Here is a 15,038-nt window from a genome sequence, read left to right as displayed (position 1 = left end):
ATCTGTCTACTTCTGGCCCCTATGCCCATTTTCATCTAGGTTTTTACCATGTCAGTGTCCCTTTCTTTCTCAAAACTGCATGAAATCAGTTGATCTATCCATTTCATAATGCCTTTGGTAAATTTTTCTATCAAATGCTCTGAAGTATATATGAGATCTAAGGGTTTTTTTGGTTGTTGCTGACTTCATATATTTCTGCTAACCATGATATGAGTGTGATGTAGAGGATTATGATTAAGGGTTTCATTGCTCGATATCTATTTAGGAGGAGGAGAAGGAGAAAAGTGGTGTTAGGGTTGAGAGTTAAAGATGTCTATGAAAAGAGGAGGTGTGTGGAATGGAGGGTGGCAGGGCTACCAGCGTGGTATAAATGAAGGATGGGGAGGTTGGGGTTTTCATCATCGAATAGTTGTGGTGGGCTTCCTTAGTATCTTTGTGGTCATGCCATTGGTTTTTCTGGTAGCTAGGTTTCGTCACTACGCATCTACATGTGCAACTAGTAAGCTTCTTCCTGCCCTCCTCCCTCACTGGTAAGCTTCTTCCTACCCTCCTCCCTCGTCACGTTGCTTCTGTCTCTTTTTTTGGGGTGGTTGAATGTTTAATTTATCTTTATTAGCAAGCATGCCCTTTCTTAATCTGGTAGTATTACAATGAAGTGTAGACTTTTTACAACATTCAAGTAAGATCTCCATTACAATGAAGTGTAGTTGTCTTATACTATTTTAGAAAGATCCCTTTCATTGAGAACCCATTGAACAAAGTATTTATGTGATTTGAGCCTTGGTGGGGAATTATCATCACCCCTGGTTAACCATTGAACCAAGACCCCATGGACCTGCTTCGAAATTTGATTTGCCTTCACCACCCCTGGTTAACGATTAAACCAAAACCCCATGGACCTGCTTTAGAATTTGATTTTCCTTTTAGCTTTTTCGCAAGATCTGAAGGCACAGATGTTATCAAACTTACTTTTCTCGCTTATTGTCAAAATTTTAGCACCTCTACCATTTTTCCAGACATTTTGTGAGTTTTCTTTATAGGTTTCCTTTCATTTGATCTGTGTGAAGCTGTGAACTCCATCTTTGCATTAACATGGTACAATACCTACCAGGAGAAAGATTCAAAGTTTGTACCTCTCTCATGCAAGAGCAAAGGTTTTACCAACTGCCCCTAGGGTAATTTCCCTTGCCAAAGATAATGAAACCATTTGTCCTGATAGCAAGAAATAACAATGCTCTTTCCATTTTTTAACAAAGGGAAATGCATATGACTGGTAAATTCGTTAGGAAACTACTCGGTGAATTCGTTGGGAACTTCTCATTCTGAGGGGGATGGTACTAAGTGTGCGTTGGATTCTGCATAAGTTGGATGGGTATTATAAAATTATATTTGTTAAGGGTTCAGTTCAACATCTTACTCATGGCAATTGAATCTTGTGGGAATTGAATCTCGGCGAGAAGGGTAACAATCATTCTTCCCATCCACTCATTATCCAAGCCAAACCCACTTTCCATCCATAAAGCTAAATCCACTTCTCATCAGTCAAGCTAAACCAGTTCTGATCCACCCAACCTAGACCCAATTCACAATGAGAATCTTGTTCACAAGCTACTTTCTGTTATACATATCATTTTCACACTGTTCCCACAGTGTTCAAAGCTCATTGGCCAAAACAAACAATAGATATTATACACACCATTTTATTATTGATGTGTAATGAAATCTCGATCTTAGCATATGCATGATAGCAAAGCAACCCCCTTTTTAGCATTTCAGTATTTTTATAGATATTCTTCTCCATCAAGTCTTTCTACCTGACCTTTTATGTGTTTTTTGTCATTTAAAATAGCAGGGCACAACTTCTCAGGAGATGGATCTATTAGAATGGTATTTTCTTTCCACATCTTGAAAACCAATTCTATTTTTCTATGGCCATTTTGTTTTTTTTTAGGATCTGGGCAATGCACTTGCACTTACGTTAGTCTAATCCCAGAAAATAAATAGTGTCCCTAAATTGAAATTTAATCGACTTGAGTGGATTGAAATAGAGAGGAATTATTAAGGATACTGGAGCTCTCTCATATGTTTAAAATCACTCTTATCTATTTATCTATGGGGTTCACAGGAACAGGCATATGACTGGAGAAAGCAGAGTTTAATAGAGAGCATTGACTCTCTCTTCCCAAAGGAGGCAAGTATAAGAAACTTGTTTCATTTGGATATCTTAAATTTGATTTCTCCCCTATTGAGCAGAGAATTGAAAATAAATTTTATCTACTGGGCAGGTGATTGATGTCATAACAGCTAAGACAGAGGACTCGAGACTCTAAACTTAAATATTGTTGGACGGATTGATTTATCTTCCTCATGGGTATTAGAAAATCCCTCCAAAGTAAACCAAAGGGATATTACTAACTCTGAGGTATGATTGGTGAAGGTTTTGGTTATTTTCTCTATTGAACATGTAAGGAAACCTGTGTGATGATGATCTATGTAGTTGAGCAAGGTTGTATTAAGCAGGAAGTGAAAACTGGCATTGGCAGGGGTGCTTCTCTATTTCTAACAGTGTACATCAAGCAGAAGCAAACGACTTTTGGAGATAGCTCAAAAAAGTTACATTCACAACAAGTTGGTGTGATCTTCAATAAAGAACGCAAGGAAAATCTTGAGGGGTGTAAAATGAATGACCACGTGCAGAAAAAAACTTCCAATGACGAAGAACTTCTTACGACGTTTCAAGAGGACGACACAGGAAGTGAACATCGAGACGTCAAAGAGAATGCTCTTGATGATAAGTTTTCATTTTCACTGGTTAACTAATATATGATGTTGGTAGCCTATTGTAAGGTGATGTCTAGTCAAACTCACAGGACAATGGTTGTTTTAAATTATGCAGACCATTTGCAGCTTGAAAAAAATCCAAAAAAAGTTTTGAGGGTAAAATTCTTTGCTGCACTAGATCGCTACTTTTTATTCTGATGGAAAAGGGAATTGTTATATTATTTTCCAAAATCCTTTTTAAATGTTACTTCTCCAAAATAAATTTTTTATATTTCTTAGATTTTAGCATAGTATGCTTTATTTTATAGTAGTTTAATGCTTACAGCAATTGAGACAAAAGAGGAGGGAGAAAAGGTCAACAGATCTGAATCAACGGGATGAAGAAAAACGAGTTGAGCTTGAAAACGCAGCAAATAAACATTCCGAGGAGGTAGATTCTACTGTCCTGGGAAAATATAGCATTTGGAGGCGGGAGAATGAGAAGGAGAATTCTGACTCCACTGTTAGATTGATGTGAGACCAATTGATCATGGCTAGGGTGTATTCAAGCATTTCCCAGGCTAGGAATAATCTTGAATTATACCATGAATTGATGCTTCGTATTAAGGAATGTGAGCGTACATTGGGTGAGGCTAACGCAGATTCCGATCTACCTCAAAGGTAATAGTTTTCGCATTGGCTGCTTCTAAATCAAGAGTAGTAAGTGCTTCCATTTGCATTTGGTGTTCATATCCTTTGCTTCTTTTCAAGTTGCAGTCTGTGTGTCAATATTTTTGCTTTTCATTCTCTTTTTCATGGCCAATAAGTGATATGAATGTTTCAGTACACCTGAGAAGATCAAGGCTATGGGTCATGTCCTATCCAAGGCTAGAGAACAATTTTATGACTGTGGGACAGTAACAAAGAAGTTGCAAGCCATGCTTCAGACTGTAGATGAGCAACTAAGGACCTTGAAAAAGCAAGTACATTTTTAAGTTAGTTGGCAGCAAAGACTGTTCCCATGGGCTTGCACTGTCTATCCATGCGATTGACCATGAATTATTATTTGCTTGCCCTTGAAAAGCGAAATTTCCAAAAAAGGAAAAGTTGGAGGATCCAACTCTTTATCACTATGCATTATTTTCTGACAATGCATTGGCTGCATCTGTGGTTGTGAATTCAACTGTCATGAATGCTAAGGTGAAGTGTTATTAATTTAAAATACTCTAAAGTTTGGAAGTCCAACAGTTTTGCTGCATTTTACATTTAATATTTGGATCTCATTGTAGGTGATTTACTTGTGTTTGTAGGAATCTCATAAACATGTATCTCATCTCGTCACAGACAAGTTAAATTTTGGGGCCACAAAAATGTGGTTTTTACTTAATCCCCCAAGCAAAGCTGCGATACATGTAGAAAATGTTGATGATTTTAAAGGGCTCAATTCCTCCTATTGCCCTGTTCTTCGCAAACTTGAATCCACAACTATGAAAGAGTACTATTTCAAGGCAGATCACTAAACTACACTCTTAGCACATTCCTCCAATTTGCAATATATAAATCCAAAATATTTATCAATGCTAAGTCATCTTCATTTCCATCTTCCACAAGTTTATCCCAAAGTGGACAAGATCCTTTTCTGGGATGATGATATTGTGGTGCAGAAAGATTTGACGCCCTTGTGGTCAGTAGATCTTCATGGAAAGGTTAATGGTTTAGTGGAAACTTGTGGAGAAAGCTTTCGCTTGTTTGACAAATACCTTAATTTTTCCAATCCGCACATAGCCAGGCACTTTGATCCTAATGCTTGTGGTTGGGCATATGGGATGAATGTATTTGATCTCAAATAATGGAAGAAACAAGATATAACTAGAATATATCACAAGTGGCAGAACATGGTAAGTGTGTAGTGTGGTTTATTTATGTTAATTCCTGTGATGCTTACTTTAAAGTATTTGAAGTAAATATGAAGTAATTAGCTAGAAAACTTAATGGGTTTTTCTTTGTTCGATTTCTAAGTTTTTCTTTTATTGTATGTCAGAATGAGGATAGAGTGTTGTGGAAGCTTGGAACACTACCCCCTGGATTTTTGCATTGGTTGCTTCTAAATCAAGAGTAGTAAGTGCTTCCATTTGCATTTGGTGTTCATATCCTTTGTTTCTTTTAAAGTTGCAGTCTGTGTGTCAATCTTTCTGCTTTTCATTCTCTTTTTCATGACCGATAATTGATATGAATGTTTCAGTGCACCTGAGAAGATCAAGGCTATGGTTCATGTCCTATCCAAGGCTAGAGAACAATTTTATGGTTGTGCGACAATAACAAAGAAGTTGCAAGCCATGCTTTAGTCTGCAGACAAGCAAGTAAGGACCTTGGAAAAGCAAAGTATATTTTTAAGTCATGTGGCAACAAAGTCTGTTCCCAAGGGCCTGCACATTTTGTCCATGCGATTGACCATAGATTATTACTTTCTTCCTCTTGAAAAGTAATAATTTCCTAAAAAAAACAAGTTGGACGATCCGACAATTTTATCACTATGCATGATTTTCTGACAATGTATTGGCTACATCTGTGGTTGTGGGTTCAACTGTCATGAATGCTAAGGTGAATTGTTATCAATTTAATATACTCTAGCATTTGGAAGTCCAATAGTTTTGTTGCATTTTACATTTAATATTTGGATCTCATTGTAGGTGATTTAAATGTGTTTGCAGGAATTTGAGAAACATGTATTTCATCTCATCACAGACAAGTTAAATTTTGGGGCCATGAAAATGTGGTTTTTACTTAATCCCCCAAGAAAAGATGCGATACATGTAGAAAACGTTGATGATTTTAAATGGCTCAATTCCTCCTATTGCCCTATGCTTTTCCAACTTGAATCCGCAGCTATGAAAGAGTATTATTTCAAGGCAGATCACTCGACTACACTCTCAGCACGTTCCTCCAATTTGAAATATATGAATCCAAAATATTTATCCATGCTAAATCATCTTCGTTTCTATCTTCCACAAGTTTATCCCAAAATGGACAAGATCCGTTTCTTGGATGATGATATTGTGGTGCAGAAAGATTTTATGCCCTTGTCGTCAGTACATCTTCATGGAAAGGTTAATGGTTTAGTGAAAACTAGCGGAGAAAGCTTTTGTCGATTTGACAAATACCTTAATTTCTCCAATCCGCACATAGCCAGTCACTTTGATCCTAATTCTTGTGGTTGGGCATATGGGATGAATGTATTTGATCTCAAAGAATGGAAGAAATAAGATATAACTAGAATATATCACAAGTGGCAGAACACGGTAAGTGTGTAGTGTGGTTTATTTATGTTAATTCTTGTGATGCTTACTTTAACGTATTTGAATTAAATCTAAAGTAATTAGCTAGAAAACTTAATGGGTTTTTCTTTGTTCGATTTCTAATTTTTTCTTTTATTATATGTCAGAATGAGGATAGAGTGTTGTGGAAGCTTGGAACACTACCCCCTGGACTGAACGTTTTATGGCTTGACCCATCCTTTGGACAAGTCTTGGCATGTGTTGGGTTTAGGATATAATCATAGCATGGACTGTTCAGAGATTGACAATTCAGTTGTTGTTCATTACAGTGGGAACATGAAACCTTGGTTAGAGCTGGAAATGATGAAGTGCATAACTTACTAGACAAAATATATAAAATATGATCATCCTTTCTTACAACAGTGCAATATATTGAATAGTTGTGACCTCAATATTCATACTCCAATTACAGACTCTTTGCCTTCTATTATTGATCTTCGGCTACGACAGCGAACCCTTGACTCTTTACCACAGATATTTAGATCCTGTTGCAAATAGATAGCTATAGATTGAGATTTGGCTTAGTCACAGACTTCGGTTTCTTCAAGTGCTATAGCCTTCTTTTTATCCTCAGCTTTTCTTCTCCCGTTGGATCACAGACTTCGAGTTTTTCCTCTTTCTTGGTTGCTACCCAAAAGAGGTCAAAAATAGCCTAAAATGCTTGGATATCATTCTCCATGAGCTTTGACTTAACTAAACAAAGAGCGACTATGTCTGGATTGTTGCCTTTGTAATGTTGAAATGTCCTGCAATCTTTGCCCGTGACAAGATGCAATAGCCCTAATTGGTCAACACTGAAACTAGCTCAATTCAGTGTTTAACTGCCATGACCAATTCCTTCGTTTTCCCATAGCAGCTATGTTGCAATAGTCTCACATGGAGCGAGGGTTAATTTGCACATGGACATCTCCCTTTTGACAATGAATGCAGTGTGCTAGGCTCTCATCTAATATATGTTCCTAGGATATAATAAACTTATGGTGTATGAGTTATCATCATTCTTACTCCTTAGTTATATTATATGTGCTCCCTGTCTTTGTGCTCATGGCTGAAATAAATAACTCTCCATTGAATTTCTATTAGCATCATTCAGAAACTCTTGATTGATTGATGCTCTATGAAATGCATCAACTCTGAGTTACTCATAATCCACTTTCTTGTTGAGTTAGAGATCAACTGCCATGGTTCTAGACCTGTTGCATTTCCTCAAGGAGTTGCTAATTTGGTTTCTGTACGACTATTAAGACATTCTCTCTCCTTACCTGGAGTGTTCTTAAGCGTTCTTGGGCGGATTTCTACTTACTAGAGTCATTTCCCTCTCCCCTGAGCATTATTTTCATTTGCTTGGGTGAGTTTTAGCTCAATCTTGATTGTCTAAGAGGTCATAGGTACTAGACAAGGCCATACATAACTGTAGGAGATCATTGTCTTTCCAATTTCCCTTCATTCCCATAAGTCCATCGAATACATGGGTGTTGAAATATACAAGGCAAAGCATTCTTGTTGTGAATTTATGGTATAATGTAATTATATTATAATGTTGTTAAATTTAGATTCATTGTAACTTGAGTGATTCAAATTAAATGTTGTTTCATTGGCATTGGGAATCGTTACATGAGAACCCATTAACTATAATTATTCACCAATAATATCCAGAGGTTGTTCTGTACTAGAATGATGATTGTCCAATATGATGTATAATGAGGATAAGGTTGAAGAAATGAATGAGGAGAAATCACATTCAAGGGGCATTGTGGATGAAAGTTGTATTGTAGAAAAATAAAATACAACAGTATGGACAAATATGGACAAATTCTGATGAAGAACATGCAACATCAGCCAACTTCGATGAAAACACAAAGTGTGAACAGTTTGAGCTGTCTGATTTCGCACTTATTTCATATTCAACTGGTGGATCTGTATCTTCTTGTATTGATAATATGGAAGATCAAGATTAAATACAATAATGTATACACACTTCTACCTTAAGGCAAAGTGTTGGGCAAAAGACCCTCAAGGAAAACACCCCTCAGACAATTATCAAGTCAGTGAGCAAAAATGTTGTAAAGATGCTAGCAGTCAATTGTGGAAGGGTGATTTTTGGATGCCCTTACAAGAACTAAAGATTGTATCTCACTATCCAAAGGATCTTCTCTCAACTAAAAAGGGTATGCTAATAAATGCTTATGAGGAAAGGGCACAACACATTTATCTTTGGTTGGGAGTTTATCCATATTGCCCATGATGTAAATAGTTATAATGTCATGTTGAGTAGATTTTTGGCACACCTTTAAGAAGTTATCATTATCGAATGGGGGCTAGAAATCTAAAATGTTATCCATTGAACTAGATATAGGATTATATTTGTCTATATGGGAAGGTTGATATAGTTTGAGCTTGTAGGAATTAATTATTGGAGAATACCCTATTGCAGAGGAAGCTTTGGGTTGAATGAAATTTGATGAACCTACTCTAGAATATGTGAGCTAAATTTTTTATTTTTAATATATTTTTGCCTTATACTATTTCTTATGATGGATGGCATATGATATGTAGGAAGCTTTTCACTCTATAGAAGATATTCATGGCCTTGTGTATGGTTAAGAAGATTCCTAAACCTCAAATGATGACAATCTGCTATTCAAAGTTAACAAAGATATTTTGGATATTAGAAAATCATTTGTATCATGCTTATATATGGTACAAGCTCTATATCCTCCAGAAAAGCTACAATAAATACTTAGCATACAAGGATTTGTAGTTGATGGCATAATTTGGATCGTTGGCTGCCATTATGAAATGGGATGAGGGAAATGTGTAGAAAAATCATATTCTAGAAATCATTGATCTTTGGTTGGGAGTTTACCCATGTTGCCCATGATGTAAATAGTTATAAAATCATGTTGAGTAGATTTTTGGCACACCTTTAAGAAGGTATCACTATCGAATGGGGGCTAGAAATCTAAAATTTTATCTATTGAATTAGATATAAGATTGTATTTGTCTAGATGGGAAGGTTGATATAGTTCGATCTTGTAGGAATTAATTATTGGAGAATACCCTATTGTAGAGGAAGCTTTGGGTTGAATGAAATTTCATGAACCTACTATAGAATCTGTGAGCTAAATTATTTTTCTTTTTAATATATTTTTGCCTTATACTATTTCTAATTACGGATGGCATATGATATGTAGGAAGCTTTTCACTCTATAGAAGATATTCATGGCCTTGTGTATGGTCAAGAATATTCCTAAACCTCAAATGGAGACAATCTACTATTCGAAGTTAACAAAGATATTTTAGATATTAGAAAGTCATTTGTATCATGCTTATGCATGGTACAAGCTCTATATCCTCCAGAAAAGCTACAATAAATACTTAGCACAGAAGGATTTGCAACTGCTGGCATCATCTGGATTGTTCGATGCCATTTCTATTATGCCCTATGATCACAAGCATGGGGCTCACCATTTTGAGTTGGAGAATGAGAAGGAAAGAAGTTCAAGAATGGCTAGTCTTCTAAGTTTTGGGATTTAGTTTGGATTCTAAAATGGATACCAGATAAGTGGTAAGTTATTTCAATGAAAAGGCATAAGTTCATCTGTCACTATTTGAGATGGTTGCATTTGTATAGGTTTTTCTAGTATAAGTATTATATTTTATGCTTATTTCAAGGAGTTTTCTTCCAATATGTCTAATAATAATATGTTTTTTGGCAGTTGTCATGCTCAACACTTCTATCTGAAGTGGTAAGTAATAGGTACAGAGATCATTAAAGAATTTATTTTTGAAATTAAGTATTTCCGTGATTTTGCTGAGAAGTCAGAGCACACATATATTCTTCTAAGCACTTTTTATTCTTGTACAGGTTACCTCCCATATGCCTTTCCATATGTACAATGTACCTTGTTACCTCCCAATGTACCTTGTTACCTCCAAACTTGCAAGTAAATTGTTATCTTCCATATGAAGAATTATCAGCTACTAAGACAGAAATCAATGTTTCACCTGCCAAAGGTCCCAATGTTCAATCAAAAGCAGTACCCATAGCAACAACTCCACCTCCTATCCTAGATCTTCTTGGTTATTTGATAAGTTTAGGCAAGTCACTTGTCCCTAGAGATTAGTGAGTAGTAGGCTCTGGGTGGGTATTAGATAGTCAATTCCATTTCATTTTGTAAATACTATGGACAAAATTGGCTTTATTGTTGTTAGATGTGAATTGTATTTACTATGATAAGCGTCAACCTGATTAAATCAACTTGTGATATTTGGTTAATGCTTTGTGCAGGCCTCCATTGCCTGTTTTACTTGCATCATTAGTATGCCAAGGCCTTTAGATCAATGGGAAACTTATATGGTGCGATGGTCAAATTTTTTACTGCTTCAAGCTTTAGAATAACTCTTTTGGTATTGCAGCTACTGGACCTCTACAGGTACAATTCATAAAATGTGAAAATAGTTGAGATATTAGTTCTATTTACTGTAAATATTGCTAGTTTAATAGGATGTAGATGCACATCTATTTTGAGTCATTTTCCGAAGTTTCATTCTTGATAAATTAGGTGCCACCATTGCAGCCTGGTAGCTCACCACACACACTACTACCAATGATACTATTTCAAAACATATCTCCTAGACTAGCAAACGCTCTTTTCTAGGTGTAAGTAAAAAATAATCAACAAATTGTTTGTTATTTTAATGATAATATTTCATTTGAAGTTTTGTTCACTGAGGATGGGAAGATGGAGCGTGAAACATTTCTGGACATAATAATGAATGATAGGATCTAAATTTTAAGCTTTGAATGTTTTCTTCATTGAGGATGGCGAGATGGAGCATGCAACGTTTCTGGAGGTAATAATGAATGCTAGGACCGTTCCCTCTCCACCACTCTGCCTGTGCCTTCGACTCTATTGGATTTTTAGGACTTTTGGGTTAGAAGGACTGGGTTGGATGGACAAGTCCAAGAGATCAAAAGGGGAAGAGGAAGAGGACATAGATGGTGAGCTTGTTCTCTCCATTGAAAAGCTGCAGAAAATCAAGGATGAGCTTGAGAGGGTAAGTTCTCATGCACTATGAAAATTGCTTTTTGGGGTTATTTTATTTTAATTATTTATTTTTAAATTGGCTTTTTTCTTATCTTTTTAAAAAAAAAATTCCCATTCCTTTCTCTGTGTATTATTTTTTTGATTTATTGGTGCATTTGTGGATTGATTGAATTTTTTCTTGTTGGTGGATTGCTTGAGAATGATTTGTTAAATCCATTAAGAATGGGTTTGAGGAAAAGAGAGGTTTTTTCAGTAAACCCACAATTCATCTTAATATTATTTCAGTCTTTTGGATATCGACAATTTGATTGGTTTACATATATTGTTTTTCCAATAGTGGCGGGCAAATTATTTCAAGGAAAAATTGAAACTAGAACATCCTCAAATTATTTATTTCAGTTTTTTTGCCATATCTATTTATTGTTTGGGCATGAGTTGGTAAAGCTCGAGGTTCAACAAATGTAATACTTTATGCAACAATTCTTGATTAGTTATAGTCTCCCTGTTTACGATTAGGTTCATAATGACCTGGTGAGCTGAGGCTCTCTCAATGTAGTATGCCGCACTCCTAAATCCCTTTTGGTCTCAATTACAGTATGCACGTTTATGATAAGGTCATATTGGCCTAGTCACCTGGGGTACTCTTGGCCTAGTCACTACCCCTAAAGGATCTAACAAGGTTTCTAGACTTAATGGCAAAAGCTCGCAATTCTATTCGGCACCTGCCCTTAGGGAAGGGTAGACCTGCCTTACCTATATGGTTGTTGACAGTTGGCTTATTCTTACATTCGTCTTTTTATTAGTTGTTGGAAAGCTTTCTTGGAGGAATTAGTGGATAGAATTTAAGTTGGATTCTAGATGATAATCAGAGTATTCCTACATTACATATTTGTAATTTCATAGTTTCATTCAATTGAGGAAGAACCAGATTCATTGTATCACTTTTGTTTTCCCTTTCCCCACTTATATAGCGATGTTGTAGCTCTGGATTTTATTTTTTCCTTCTATTTTTTCTCTCTGAGGTTGAATCTAAAGTTTCCAGTACCTAGCAGAGCATTTTTTTCTTCTATCATAAGATGCATATGTGTGTAAACCTATGTAGTTGATGAAATAAGTTTGGAGTGGATTCAAACAGTGAGATTTTTCTGTGGCGGTGGTGATGAATCATTTTTTCAATTGAGCATAACATGTCTATATGATATAATGGAGAAAAATGGAAAACAAAGTGAAAATTTTAAAGGTTCCATTGAGCTACTCTCTTTTGGCTATTCATCTCCAGTTATGTTGAATGTTAGAAATGGGGGCCAACTTCAAAACTTTTTTTCTTTCATGAGACTGCAGAAATCATTCTCCAAATGAATTGAAAATGTCTTGGTGCACTCTAGGTTGTTTTATCACTAGTCTTACATGGGATGTTTGTATTCAAGTCATTCAGGTTATTATTTATTTTAGTTATTATATGATTTCCAACTGTGTGGGGCCTTCTACATGGGTAAATTGCACTTGGGTATTATGGACAATTGAGTCCTCAATTATTTTTTGTGCTTTGCCTTTCACTTCAGGGACTTTAACATTCATTATTGTTCGATACACTAAGCATTAAATATCATTTTCCATTCTTTGTGCTTTTCCTTTCAGTACAGGGTCTTTAACATTCAATATTGTTTGATACGCCGAGCATTAAATATCATCTGCCCTTCACCATAAACCATAAAAAATTAAAGCTTTCTTTATATATAATTTATTTGAATGAAATAAAGGGAGAGATTTGTTGTTTCAATTTCTCTAGTATGGCATACACCAAACAGTGAAACACATCATTTCTATTTTAACAGAATAAGCATGGAGTTCATCGAATTAAAAATCTAATTATATCAAAGATACAAATCAGAACACCCATTTTTAAAAATCCCTCTATCAGGGAGCAACATGGAAATATGCTTCTTTCCATTAGAATCGAGTGGCAAGGCTATGATACGCAACTTAACGTTATGAACCTTGCAGCCTATTTACATGAGATCGCCATTGTGAACTAATGGCACTCTAGGAAGGGGTGTCTTCCTTGTGTACAATCTGAAACAATTTCTTCGTTAGATATATCAAATTTTCTGATAATACAACATTCAATAATCATGTGATTCTGGATCCTATGAATAGTAATAATGGGATACATAGGACTGAGAATTGACCATGGTTGGCAATGTCTAATCTCAGTAATTAGGCAGGGAAGACTGCAACTAAAGAAGGTGATGATAGCAATCTGCAATAGAAGGCCTCTGATCTGGGTCTTGTTACAAGAATCTAACTGTAAATTCCTCAACAGCTCATAAACATTCAGCCCACTTGTCCTGATAAGGTGTCGAGTACTCCACACATCAAATTTAACCCCATGAACACCCCTAGACATCTCAGGAGCATGGTTCAAGCCACTAAGATTATGAGGGTAAATTTGAGGTGCACCAATGGCATCCTCAAAATCTATTGTAAACCACTCATCTTATTCAAGTTTCTTCATCACGTTATCCCACCTGAGATCCCTGTGCATAAATAAAAGGTTGTGCAAAGACACCAGTGCCTTGGTCACAAATTTCAGAGCTTCCACACGCTATTTGGGTTTAGTGTTTGGGTTTGTTCGTAGTTTTTAATTTTTATCTTTTTTCTTTAATTTAAAATCAATGACTATAAATGTAATTTTAAGGATTGCCATAACTCTTCACTTGGTTTGGTGTTTGGTTCGTAGTTTTTAATTTTTATCTTTTAACTTTTTTCTTTAATTTAAAATCATTGACTATAAATGTAATTTTAAGGATTGGCATAACTCTTCACATAATTTTTTAAAGTGTGCTAGCTCAATGGAAGAGCGTTTTCTTTAGGAGGTAACATGAATTAATCAATGATTTTGTAGTTCATTTTTAATTAAATGTTTTTTATATCGATTTATTTCAATGGTGAGATATTTTTCGATTCATTTTTTTATATTGTCTCTAAAGAGACAAAACTGATCCTTAAATAAAAATTTTATCGTCTCTATAGAGACAATAGCTAGTATTAAAGACATATTGTCTCTAATCCAAGTGTTGTCTTTAGAGACAAAAATGAAATTGTCTCCAATGAGACAAAAATGAAATTGTCTCTTAAGAGACAATAATGGTTGTCTTATATATTCTCTTTATAGAGACAATATTTTTTAAGACAATAATCTTTAAAACAATATACTTTAAGACAATATTTTTTAAGGCAATAATAGTTAAGACACTATTTTTTAAGACAATAATCTTTAAAACAATAATTTTTGAGACACCCGCTTAAAGACAATATTTAAGACAATACACAATTTTTTTTGTCTTAAGTTAAGACAATTTACCCAAAAAATGTCTCAAATATTGTCTTAAAACCCTCCTTTATGTAGTAGTGATGCACACACACACGCAAAATAACTATATATCAACAACAATATTCAAGACAATACACAATTTGTTTTGTCTTAAGTTAAGACAATTTACCCAAAAATTGTCTCAAATATTGTCTTAAAACCCTCCTTTATGTAGTAGTGATGCACACACACACGCAAACTAACTGTATATCAACACATAGTCAGTCCTAGATAAACCGATAATCTTGCACTGCATTTATTCTTTACCATACCTGCCATGCAATAATAATGTACTTAACCAAAGCCAAAAGAAAAGAAATTGATGACCCCTTTGTGCAGACCAAAAAGAAAGCGAAATCATGAACCATGACATATTTGTGCATATACTACACTGAAGAAATATTTAACTGCATGTACTGGACTGAAGAAATATGAAGCAAGATATCACATAAGTATCTATAAATATGTAACAATAGGTACACTTAAATTTAATTAGATACATTTAAATGAATATATATA

General features: G+C 35.2%; 1 pseudogene; it reads left to right on the top strand.

The window, feature by feature from the left end:
• Positions 1 to 3,310: 3,310 nt before the first annotated feature.
• LOC149213261 (polygalacturonate 4-alpha-galacturonosyltransferase-like) lies at positions 3,311 to 6,593 on the top strand (annotated as a pseudogene).
• Positions 6,594 to 15,038: the final 8,445 nt, after the last annotated feature.

The sequence above is a fragment of the Pinus tabuliformis genome, chromosome 1_1, assembly GCF_031772625.1.
Source record: "Pinus tabuliformis cultivar Carrire ecotype Pingquan chromosome 1_1, CPIR1, whole genome shotgun sequence".
Classification (NCBI taxonomy): Eukaryota; Viridiplantae; Streptophyta; class Pinopsida; order Pinales; family Pinaceae; genus Pinus; species Pinus tabuliformis.
The sequence above is the reverse complement of the archived record's forward strand: the minus strand, read 5'-3'. Positions and strand labels throughout refer to the sequence as shown.